Raw genomic sequence first — 12,295 nt, 5'->3', positions numbered from 1 at the left:
ATCTCTTCTTAGAGATGGTTGCTTCCATTCAGTTTTTGATGTTAAATTCAGCAGAGGTCTGTGATTTGAGCACCTCTGAAGTTTGGGTCTCCTGATGTACAACAGTGCCAACACAAAAGAGTTGTTCGTTTCAGTATGAAATGATCTTTTCAGTAGGAAGAGGTAAAAATGAGCAGAGGAAGGCTTTTGATAACCTTAAAGTAATAATTTTATTCATAGCAACACAGAGGCCAATGAAGAGTGTGGTGACAGCCTGGAACAAGATGTGGTGCTCCTTGTTTTTCTTGCTGGAGTAGGTAGAAGACAAAGTTTGGCCAGGCTGTGACATGCTCTTGTGAGTGCTGCAGTGGTAGTTCCTGTGCTCCATCACTATTAGTTTATTTTAGCACCTAAAAAAAGACCAGAACAGACTTTAAGACTATTTCTTCAACAGCAAGAAAGGGACTAGGTAGCAAAACTGCAACCTTCTGCTAATTTGTGTTAATATAGTCGTGTACTGTATTTCATATACAAGAAAGGAGAAAAAGACCTCTTTGAAGGTAAACTTCTGCTTAGTAATTTCAACACAAAAGAAGAGATACCTCAGGGTGTCCAGAACACTCATACACATTATAAGTGCCACTGGAGAGCTGTGCCACTCTTCAGGACCAAATATAGAGGATACAAAAGAATGTACCAAAAGCCACCAGAAACCTGTCCTTTCCTGGTCACCATCATCCAACAATTTCTTCTTCTCGAAAATCAATACCAGATTGTTCTGTCTGAGTTCTGCGATCTACAGGAGGGCTTTCAGAGAAAAGAGTCCAAAATGTGGCAGTGTTGGAGTCTGAGATACAGAGTGTGAGCCCTTGTTTCTAATACTTAGTTTTAAGATCCATAAAAACACAGAATTTCATATAACATGAAATTAATGGGCATGATTTCATGGTGATACATGAGAACAAATGTTAAAGTTAGATGGAAAAAGCTGAAAATGTAAGTGTGTAGATTAGAAAGTTTCTTAAGTCACTGGGTGAATAAGTTAAAGTTTGGAGTTTAAAGTAGTTTAGAGAGCAAAAGACAAGATGGAGGACTTAGGGTGTTGTCTCTTGTCCCTTCTTCTTTCTTCCTTATCTTCTTCTCCTAGAGGTTTTTGGGCAGTAGTAAGTGATTGAATAGAGAATACAGCAGTGCAGTGCACAGGTGTTGGGTCATTGGGTCACTAAGAAAAATAATTTAGTTGGCATCTGTTAATTGGGTAAATGGACATATAAAAGACCTTGAAGAGGATCTTTGTTAGCCATTTTACACCTTTCTATCATAGTGCACATAACCCCTTGTACCTTGTAATGCTGATAAAAGAATAAACAACCAAGACCTAATAAAAGAAAACTGCTTCCCTCTCGTCAATCTTCAGTTCAAAGGAAAAAAGAACCTAACCACAAAGTCCATAATGAGACATGGCAGTACTGAGGGCTGGGGAGCAGCCATTCGAGGGTATCCTTAGCAAGATTTGCTGCAATTCTCCTCTCCAGAAATAGTATAAATGCTATGTCAATGACACTTGGTGTCATTCAGACCTTTTTGTACCTTGCTTAGTGTGTTTCAGGGCTGGAGGATGGTAACGCTAGTATTAATGTTGAATTCATATTGGGCTCCTGAAGCCTTTGCGTTTCCCACTGTGTTTACACTACTCACCCATCAAGAGCTCTAAGTAGAGGGAAAATATAGCTTATACCAGTCATTTATTTTTCTATAGCACCCCTAGGCACAAACTTCCTAATGCCCTTTTCTCTCATTAAAATCCAATCAACTAAAAGTATTTTTTAATCAAGTGGCCCATGAAATAACTTTTTAAATTTTAAAACAAAAGGATTTGAAGGTTATGGTCTGTTTGAAATATTTGCCAGCAGTGTACCTGAAGAAAGAAGAGGTATGTATATCTTCAGCTCACAGGAGAGATATTGGGAAAATAGCCTCCAGAAAGGATGGCTGGTGTTTCAGAGCCCCAGTACCTGCTGTTCAGTCCCACCTTGCATCCTTCACATTGATGTTTGCCGCTTTGGAAGAAGAAAGTGAAAACAAAAGACCAAAGCAATGACAAGGAGGAGACGCATATTAAAAAAGTGAGAACAAGAAAACAAGATAAATGAGTTTTTGCTGATACCTTTTGCAGGGGCAAAGAAATTGTTTCAGAAAATGCTCTTGTCAGAAAAACTGTTTGCCACAAAGGAAAGGAGAGTGGGAAGGCAACTCCAGTACTGGCTGGAATATTTGCATTCTTACTTGTGAAATAATCTCATATTCACCTAAGTAATGCATTTATTTAAATCAAAATCCTGCTGTAGGTATGTACAACACATCATCAGCTGGAAATTGTCATAGGACTTAGCTTGCCACTGCTGACACGTCATCTTAGTGCTTCAAAGAGGTTTATTGCCACTTGTGTGGTCACAGAGTGAAGAGGACAGACACACTGAGACACATTTCCTATGTCTCCCCCAAACTTATTTCCATAAATGCCCGTCTGTTTCCTTAAATCTCATTTGAAGCACTGAATGGAATCTTATAAAAAATAAATAAATTTTTTAAGATATCTAAATAATTTTTCTGTAAAAATGAGGACTTTCATGTATCTGCTTTTGGGATCAAAGACACCCTTGTTCTGGACTGGGTGAGTTTGCTTTTCCTTCACTCAGGTTACTATTTAGAACATTATGGGCTTCTGACTGGCTTAGCTATCATGTGGTGGTGTTGATGGAACAGAGATGTCACTTGGAACTGCAGTTTTTGGGTTGCCTTTCAATAAGCAACACATAGCCTGGTGCTGGCTCACTCAGGAAGGAGAATACAGCTGGACCAAAATGCCTGTCTGTGAAGCCACATGTGCCAGGCAGCCTGACAAACAAGGTCCATTATTAAAACCAGAAAAATACATGGAGACAAGTCCTGATATCTTGCTCACAGGTCATCATGTCTAACGAGCTGTCCTCCAGAGAAACACCCCTAAGGCGGAACAACTTCCCAGAGATGGGCATCCCTTTCTCAGGTGTGTTGCTGGGCATCTGGCACTTCAGTAGGAGCACTGACATTCAGAACCTGCTCTCACTCCAGATCATGAGCATGGAGAAAAATAAAGGAGAAGTTCAATTTTGCTTTTATTAGATCCCTTTTTTTTTTTTTTTTTGGTCAGGTTTTTAAAGGCAAGAGCCTTAGAGCAAAAGAGCGAATGAGTCACTACAATAGCTTCTCATTAAACTAATGACAAGACATATAAACAGAGGGAGCTCACTTGGCCAGTGTTCCTGCCATCCACAACACGAAGCCATAAGAAATTAAACCGGAAAAAAGTTGTATAGTGTGCCTTGGACTGGATGTCAATTAACCTTGAACTGGAAATGCTAACATTTAATTTAAAAACAAGTCATGCACTTGCACCAGATGCCCTGTAGGTGGATAGGGTAAAAAAAGAAGTCAAATCAAGTTTCAAGCTCTGCAGTTTGCACCTTTGTGCATATAGGCACTGAGTTGTGGCACCTCTGTTGAACTACATTTCCAAAGACAAGGAGCTTGTCACTGTTTTCATTCTTCTCTTTCTAATACCAAGTCAATTACACAGGCACCTCCCTGGGTAATGGTAGGTGCTGAACACTTCTGAAAAATACCCTCTCACTAAAAGCCATTATTTGCTAGCCTGACTCCATAAAAATCAACCTGCCTGAAAAAAATGAATTTTGAAGGGCCCCGTGCTAAATCCTGTCTCCTGAGATTACTCTCTGTTCGGTATAAAAGTATATATGAATGAATTCTCCTCATCCAAAGAGATTAAAAAGGAAATAAGATGTTAATCTGCAGAAAACATCTTATTGCAAAACTGTTCTAGGTCTGCAGTGTCAGCCACAGATTGCAAGGAGAATAACATCTTTGGAACTGAGAAAACAATACTGAAATTGTTTTTAGAACTGCAAACACTCAGCAGTGTTCCAACACGACTCATTTTCAGCAGTGTTTCCTAGCTAATATTTGCAAGCTTTCCAAACTGAAATTTTAAATTGAAAGGAATTAATGCTGCAATCATTACTTTGAAACATTTTGATAAGACTTTATTTTAAATGTGGACTTGCAGTTCCTGGTATGCTTAACAAAAACTGTAGACATAGCAGTATTAATGACAACTAGTTTTAAAGCAAAGATTTGAAGAACAAGTTTGTCGTGCAACAACTGTATGTAATTGAGTACAGATCTTTATCCTCTCAGCCTGATAATTTTAAGTGTTGGAGCAATTCATGTTGAAGCCAGCTTTGGCAAAAGCAACCAGCTAAAACAAATCTTTTTGTGTCACAAATGCCTTAAAAACAGCTGAAGCTCCTATGGCTCCATGGTTAATGTAAAGGAAATGAGGAAAAATGTCACATTCATTTCCTCTCCTTTGTGTAAAGGCCAAGGTTTAACAGACAAAGAAGAGTAATTTTGAATTTTACCTGTTTTTGTAACAGGCAATCAGGAGAGCTCATCTATGCAATGAGTCCTACAGAAAACAAAAAGAGCAGAATGTTAAAAGCACTAAAATCTGTAAAGAAATGTAAAGCTGACATAAAAATATCCCAGCAGATTGAATTACCCAAATATGTGGTCTGTCCATTAAATTTATCCACTACAAAAAGGACAGCATTTCTATATGATAAATCATGGCATTTGAGCATTTATTCCTGGCATTGCTCAGTGTGCAGTAGAAGTACAAGTAGAAAAATTATTTTTTCACTGAGTAGCTTTTTCTGATAAACAAGGCATTATCCTGGCAATGAAAAGATTAATTGCAAATAGTTGAAGTTGGGTGGGGGGCTGGGTAAAGGGCTTCCAATAGACTGTAATGGAGATATTTTTGAGCCTGCAGGTATAAGTAATTTTCTCTACTGGCTTTTTGAGAGAGATGTTTTAAAAGTAGCAGCTAAAAATAAAAGGACATAATTATTATCAAACACCATCAAACTGACAGTCACTTCTGTATTAAGATGCAAATAAAGTCTTCATGTCACAGATAACTCCTGTTATTTTCAGTTCTTTGCCAAACTTGAATGTTTTAGGCCAGCAGCTCTCACAAGAAGAAAGTGTCTTAGTTTGAACACATTTGTTTAAGCTCTCTATAATGTCATTTGGCTTTTTCAAAGGGACCAGTTAAGGAAAAGTAATCTCTCGTATTGCTCATCTCAAGTTTTACAGCGCTTTTTAACTAAGAAGTCCTGGCACTGCCACACAACATGTCCAAGATGACATTCATCTCTATTGCCTTGGTACCGAAGCTATTCTTTGTGCAATCCCTGTGCAAGTTCATTGCCATCTCGCCTGAGTTCCAGCCAAGGCTGATGTGTTCAACACCTTCTTTGTCTCTCTCTTCACAATATATATCTCCCAGACCTCTGTGCTTGGTGGAGGGCTTAAAGTGGCAGAGGGAACAGCAATGCAGAGGAGTTGGAGGCTATTTGAGAGAACATCAGCAACCAAGGGCTTTGCTCTATTGTATTTGAAAACTGGAGGAAGTCTTTGACACATGAAAACTGCATCTTCTCACCAGAGAGTGCAAGTCTGCATCAAAATACAGACATGCAACGTTGTACAAACTGTCAAAAGTCTGGTATTTTTTAAGTGTGTTTGCCATTATACTCATCACCATTTTATGATATTGTTTTTGTAGTTTGGATTGGTGAAATCTTGCAGCAAGCATTGTGCCTTACCTAACTGTCAGAAAGGCATCCAGGTGAATAGGGAATCTGCATGGAAAAGAGTTTGATATGCTCATCAGCTGAAACTGAAACAGCAGTAAAGTTCAAACAGCGGTGTTAAAAAGGTAAACACCTTCTAAAAGAATTTTAGTTCCACATGGTTTAATATGAAAGAAATTATGCTATTATTGCTAAAAGTCCACAACTTTGCTCTTTAAAATACTAGGAGAAAAAGAAATGTTCACCTCTTTTCCCCAGGCTCAAATTCTTCACAGCGGTATGGACCCTCTTCCCCAAAGGAAAGGAGGTTGATCATCTGGTATCATTCCAAAGGATGTGAGACAGGCCAATGCTGAAGGTTAAAAAACCACCACAGCCCATTATGTGAGTTTATTTTGGATCTGGAGAAAAATAATGTGGAAAACAGACCTGAAGGCCTATGTGTGATTAATACAAATTTCACAACCTTCTGAACTGTATGTCCAAGACCACATTTGAACACTTTCTAAATCTGGACTTTGTCAACCAAAAGACCTGATCTATGCAAGCAGTTTATTCACAAGAGACAAAAGGAATTGATGTTATGCGATGAGTAATGCAGTTACTCACAGTTCTTATTATCCAGTGTCCCAAGCAGAAGATACAAAGCATGAAAGCAATTGATGAAATATCAAGACAATTGTTGAAAAAAAAATTATGATCAACAACTGGAAATACAGCAGGTAGTTCAAGAAGAATCACTTCTTACAATTCTGAATTTTAGTAACAGTGAAAATGTCAAAGTGACTGAGAAAATCTTTCTTGTACCAGTAAACTGACTGAAAAATAAATGACTGACGAGGTTGAATTGAATAATAATTGCAGTTAAGTAGTATAATATGGCTAAAGACAATATGTTCCTCAACAGAAGAATTACCCACTTACACAGTATTGTGAAAAGACAAATTAGATATAAAAGCTGTTTCTCAACATCAGTAATACTTATCTAAATAGAAAAAGTCCCTAAGCTCAAAATGGCACTAATAATTATATGCTTCTGTAAAGGAATTCCACACAGATTAACATTTAAAATGCATCAAACTTTTAAATTCTAGGCATGCTACTTAGTGTGAGTTTGTAGATGAGCTGAAAAATCCTCCACCATGTTAAACACATTCTTGATTATTCATTATACTTTCTTAGTGCTGTTAGTAAATGTGATGGCCTAGTTTGAGACAATTTGTTCACAGGCCTTATATCTAATCTCCATTAATTTATGAACAGGTTTTCCACTGAAGATTTTCAGGAAATGAAGTGCTGGGATTGGAAATCTCCAGAAGTGGCTTGACAAAAAAAACCCAACAGTTTTTGTTTATGTACCAACAGAACATACCAGTTCTGTGCATCTCTATACTGAATCCTTACATTGGCTCCTCAGTCAAAATATAACTAATGGACCTGTAAGCCTGAGATGGCACTTCGTTGAAACTTAATTCCACATCACATGTGGGTTTTAAGAAGAAAAAAGTATAATCAAGGTAATTATTCAAACCTCTGTGATGCAGTGTATAACGAAAATAGGCCAGTACCGTAACTGGGTTTCACATGGAACTGGCCTGGTGTAAACCCCACCAGCATATTAACAGAGAGGCCAGGAGATCACTAAGTGAGGCAGTTCATCACTCAACACTCACTTGTCACCATGTTTGAATTCTGCAAGAAGCTATTTTCTTGTTATATAGGACAAGAAGCTATTTTCTCATTTTCTTGGCTTTAAAATATTTCAGATTCCTCCACCAAACTGGGACAAAGCCCAAGAACCTCAAAGACAACAAAATTAAACAAACAACCTCCATCCCCTACAAAAATAGCTTTAGAGTAGTTGAAATGCTCACTTTTAAATGCTGATCTTTTTAATTTAAAAAATCTTACTTTCACTGTAATTACATCTCAGAAGGAAAATGTTTTTTAAATGAAAAAGCAGAGCACTTCTTTTTGAAGATACTGGAACAAGATATTAAACAAATGTCAATTTTTTTGACTTGGAATAAAATACTGAAAGCAATACTTTGACATTAAAAAAAAGTATGGTTTTGACAAACTGCCATTTTCAAACTAAAAAATAAAAATAAAAATAAAAAAGATCTTTCTTACAAATCACTTTCAGTGCTACACACCTCCAGGATGCATTGCAGTGAGATGATTCTTATGTGTTTGTACACATACACTAGGAACAAAATCAGCCATGGGCTGACAAACAGATGGCCTCCTATGATTTTGGAATTCTAAACATAAAAAATAAACAAAATGAAGACCACCAGAAGGATACCTCATACTGTAATATCCCTTTCAGGGAGCTTTTAAAATGTTTTTCTTCTTGATTCTGTCTGGAATACTACAAGATGACTACCAGAATATGTTCCTTGTTAAATAGATTAATTTCCTGTGCTATCCCCACTACTTTTTTGATATCTATTCAATTACATGTCTATTACTAAGTGTATTTCAATTATGGAGGATGATACCACAGCTTGAAGAATTTATGAACTAAGAGCTAAATCATCCAACTAAGTACCTGTGAATATAATTTGTAAGTATAATGAGTTATTTTTTTCTCCATACTTACAGCTTCATGCCCCCAGTAATTGCAGCGTTCAAGTGGAAATGGGAGCTGCATGTGTCCCTGTGTCCCAACAGCAGCAGATTGCACGAGTGCCTGGGTAGGTTATCTCAGAGTGAGCTGGCCTCTTCTTCTCTGTGCTCTTTGGTAAAACATCTGAGCCAAACAGCAGCTGGATTTTTCTTGAACAGGAAACCTGGGGCAAAAAAAATCTGTCAATTTTCTACCCTTCTGACTTCGGAACTCCAGGGAAGAGGACAAAATATCCCAAACAAACTTTTAAGGCACTCCAAATGTAACATTGATGAGGTGGTTTTGCCGTGACTACTGAACTCTGGTGCATCCCAGGGCAGACCTGCGATCTTGGCAGGGATGGGAAGGAGCTGGAATAAGGCAAGCTGTGCCCAGGACACCCTGTCCTCTCTTGAGACACAGAGTACTTGGCTATTTGCCATTCTTTTTCTATACATGCAGTTTACACAATTCGACTGCACAGGAAAATTATATGTCAGTGGCCATTGCACTCCTTATTTTCCTCTTCTGCTGATGGAAATTTCTTATCAGTCAGATGCAGAAAAAGGCAGGCAGGGCAGCATGCTATCAGAGCTGGCAGGCTGGAAGAGCTGAGAATGTCTTGTCATATGTCATTTTGGACAAGGGAGAAATGGCACAAAGCAGCACGGTTAAAAGGCAATTTTCACATAAAGAACTCAGAAAAGGAAACCTGGCTGACAACAAATGGATTGAAGGTCGGAGGGAACACCCGTCAGTCACCACAGACACATCTTATTTTCCATGGAAATACAGCAGAAGAGGATGAGGGGATGGAGGACCAGAGTTTGCTGAGAGCAGAACAGATGGCTCAGGCAGTGAGAAGCCAGTGTCACCCAGTCAGCAATAGGACAATTTGCAAGGTAATTTTAGAGTATGCCTTCACATTCACTTGTCCCAGTCATGTGGCAAAATAAGAATAAACTCTCTTTTTAAGTGATGCTTTGTTGTCATTTATCTATTTGTTTATACAAATATGTTTATAGCTCCATAAACATTGTGCTGTGGCTAGTGATAAAGCTGTAAAATGTATGCCAAAGCAAGAAGTGAATTATATTTTTAAAGCCACTAAAACTTTCACTGTTGAGTTTTTATTTGAAACAGATTTCTTGTCATTATCATTGTTATGATTATTTTATGTTGTACATTGTTATTGTATATTTATGACTGTGATATATGAGCTTGTCACAGAATAAAAAGAGTTCCCTTACCCCAGAGAAGTTCACTATTTAAATTTAAGACAAAGATTATCAACATCAGAGAGATGAAGAGACTTCTTCAAGGAAACACATTCTAATTGGCAAGATGGGAGGGAATTTCAGATTGCCAAAAAAGAGAAGCTTTTCTAAAGCTTTCTATAGATATTAGGTAAAGGAAAATGGGAATTATTCTGAATGACAGCAAGATAAAGAAGATGTCTATGGCATGTCGCTCTATTAGGAACAGCTGGGAATGAGCAACACAGACTCTCATGGAATCAATCAGGAGAATGTCTCTAGTTTATTACTTTAGGTTTGTTTTATAGACTGGTTCGTGGAAAGTACAGAAAGGAAACTCTTATTGGTTAGTAAATTACTGCATCACCATCATTGGTCAGTGGTGCACAACACCCTCTGATTTTCTCTTGCAAAGAAAACAAGGGACAGACAAACAGCACCTGCAAGGCTGTTTTCTGTCTCTGAGGATTGTTTTAATTCTTTCTCATGTTTTTCCCAGGCTAGTTTCTCAGGCAAGACTGAGAAGCTATGTGGCCTGTAATTTCTACAGGCTCTCTGTTTCAGAGTTAGACACAGAGTCCACAATGGCATAATGCCCACAGCACGGAAGAGAATGGAAGAAAGTTATCACAAATGTGTTCAGGATTTAGCAAGCAGGATATTAGAAACAGTAGAGCAATCAAAGAAAAGAGTGGTCTTTGAAGAACTGAATGACAGGTGACAAGCCGAGTGGGCCCGACCATGACAGGCTTTGAAGACAGACACATCACTTAAAATAAATGAGATAAGAGAAACAAGATGCAAAGATATGGGATATAACAGGGAAGTGGGAACACCCTGAACAGGTAAGGGGAAAAATGTTTATCAATGCTGGAGAAAAAATGTGTTGCAATAAGTAAGACAAGCTGATAATGAGAGCTGTAAAAGAGATTTAGCCATATGGATGGAGATTGCAACCATTAAATTGATGCAATTGCTGCTCAGGGTGAAGTTCAGAATGTCAGGAGATGCAGAGAAGCTACAGATGAAGTCGATGATCAGGCTAGGGGCCCAGAAGTGGGTACTACCTGAAGGAATTAATAATAAAAGAAGGGAGCGTTAAACCACTCTGGTAAGGTGAAAGCTGCATGTCCTTGAGGAGGTGTCAGGGAAACAGGCTGAGATCTTAGTGTGTGTCAATAGAAGAAGGCTGGTTAGAGACATGGGCTGTGTTGTTGGAGACTGAAGGAAGATCCAAGTGAAGACAGCCAGAGCAACCAGAAAACAATGCTTTTAGAGGAATAAGTCATGTAAAAGATGACAACAAGTCAGGAAAGATACTCCTGTAGCAAAATGCCAAGCTCCTCCATGAGGAGTCACTGAGTAAGAGCTCAAGGAAATGATGTAAGTGATGGAAACCTCCAGAAGAAAACACAATCACAATTTAGGAGTAAGGCTCTTTCCAAGGGGCAGGGAAAGAGATAACAGTTGGATGAGGCAAATAAATTTGAAAGAAAAGTTTTGAGGTGGATGAGGTGGGAAGTATCCTCTATGTTGAGAAAAGATGTCCAGGGAAATGTGAGAAGAAAAGGTAAGTGTAAATGAAGGGATAAGAAAAGTTCTGGGGTCACCAGTAAGGACTTGACAGGAGAAGTGAATTTTAACATTGTTTTAGGTACTCTATTCTGCCTTAATGACTTATTACTCATGAGTTTGTGAGCTACTTAACTTGACTGCTGTCCAGTTACCCTGCAGAGTGGAAAGAACCATAAAAGTTTTTTAAAAAGTGAATTGGAAGTTTTGCTAACTCTCATTCTGATTCAAAGTCAAAGGACAGTCAAAGAAAGATTGTATAGGATAATAGAATTAATATATTTGATTGCTTGTTACAATTTAAAGGTCAGTCATGATACAGGACTGTCTGAAGATTAGATCCTATACAGGAGAAACTGAAATGATAAAATTACTTTTTTAACTCCACACAATGGAAATGACAGTGTCTTCCATGAGCCAAGTGCCATCATTTTGCTGTAGGATTAATAAAAATTCTTTTTTGGAGAAGGAAATTAGGAGGGCTTGGGTCAATGACTCCATAATCATATAAAGACATAGGCATTTTGCTCTTGAAGACTGAATGATGCAATGATAAAATCAGTGAGTGGTATACTACCAGTTTCCAAAAAAAATTTATCCTCTGTCATTTAAGGCGATGTCTGTATTTTACCAGGTGATCTGATAGAGAGATCCAAACAATACTGATTAATCTGTTTCAAGCTGGGGTGAGTTTTCACTCCATGCTGACCTTTATATCACCATCTCTTGGGCCTTGACCATATGGAAGGCTGATGAAGTAAGTACCTCACATTTTTTTAACTGCTTTGAAGTCAGGACAGAAACAGGAAGATTCAAAGGGGAATTTGAAGAAGAAATACTAGATAAGGTCAAACTTTTAGTTGTCTGAATAAAAGCAGTTATATCATACATTTTTGTGTGTGAATCCCTTACTTAAACATTAATATGTTTTTCTTTTGTGAGATGCCTTAAGCACAAGTCTATCACTTTGCTGTTGGTAATGAGGGCATGGGCTTCCCTTAGGTATGGTGCCACATTTGCCAGTCCTGATGGAGATCTCTGATGTTCCATGAAGCCTCAGAAGTCTCCAGGGCCTATGTGAGGACAACTGAGCAGAGCCCCTTCTGTCTGCAGAAGGAGAGGAATGTGCATCTTTCATTCTGGGACAAAAAACCCTC

General features: G+C 38.2%; 2 long non-coding RNA genes across 2 annotated transcripts in view; both read right to left on the bottom strand.

Annotated features, from left to right (window-relative positions):
* Nucleotides 1-312: 312 nt before the first annotated feature.
* Nucleotides 313-5,780, bottom strand: LOC111926397 (uncharacterized). The gene is made up of 3 exons (XR_002862894.2): nt 5,712-5,780; nt 4,461-4,507; nt 313-389 (listed from the first exon to the last, which is right to left on the bottom strand). It is a non-coding gene; the product is annotated as an uncharacterized LOC111926397 (long non-coding RNA).
* A 2,524-nt stretch (nt 5,781-8,304) lies between these two features.
* Nucleotides 8,305-12,295, bottom strand: part of LOC111944826 (uncharacterized) — an 87,369-nt gene continuing 83,378 nt past the window's right edge. Inside the window, exon 3 of the long non-coding RNA XR_015284602.1 lies at nt 8,305-8,494. This is a non-coding gene — a long non-coding RNA (uncharacterized LOC111944826). The remainder of the gene's footprint in view (nt 8,495-12,295) is intronic.

Source organism: Cyanistes caeruleus, chromosome 3 (assembly GCF_971803275.1).
Source record: "Cyanistes caeruleus chromosome 3, bCyaCae1.hap1.1, whole genome shotgun sequence".
NCBI lineage: Eukaryota > Metazoa > Chordata > Aves > Passeriformes > Paridae > Cyanistes > Cyanistes caeruleus.
Note: the sequence above shows the minus strand (reverse complement) of the source record. Positions and strands in the feature narration are given on the sequence as shown.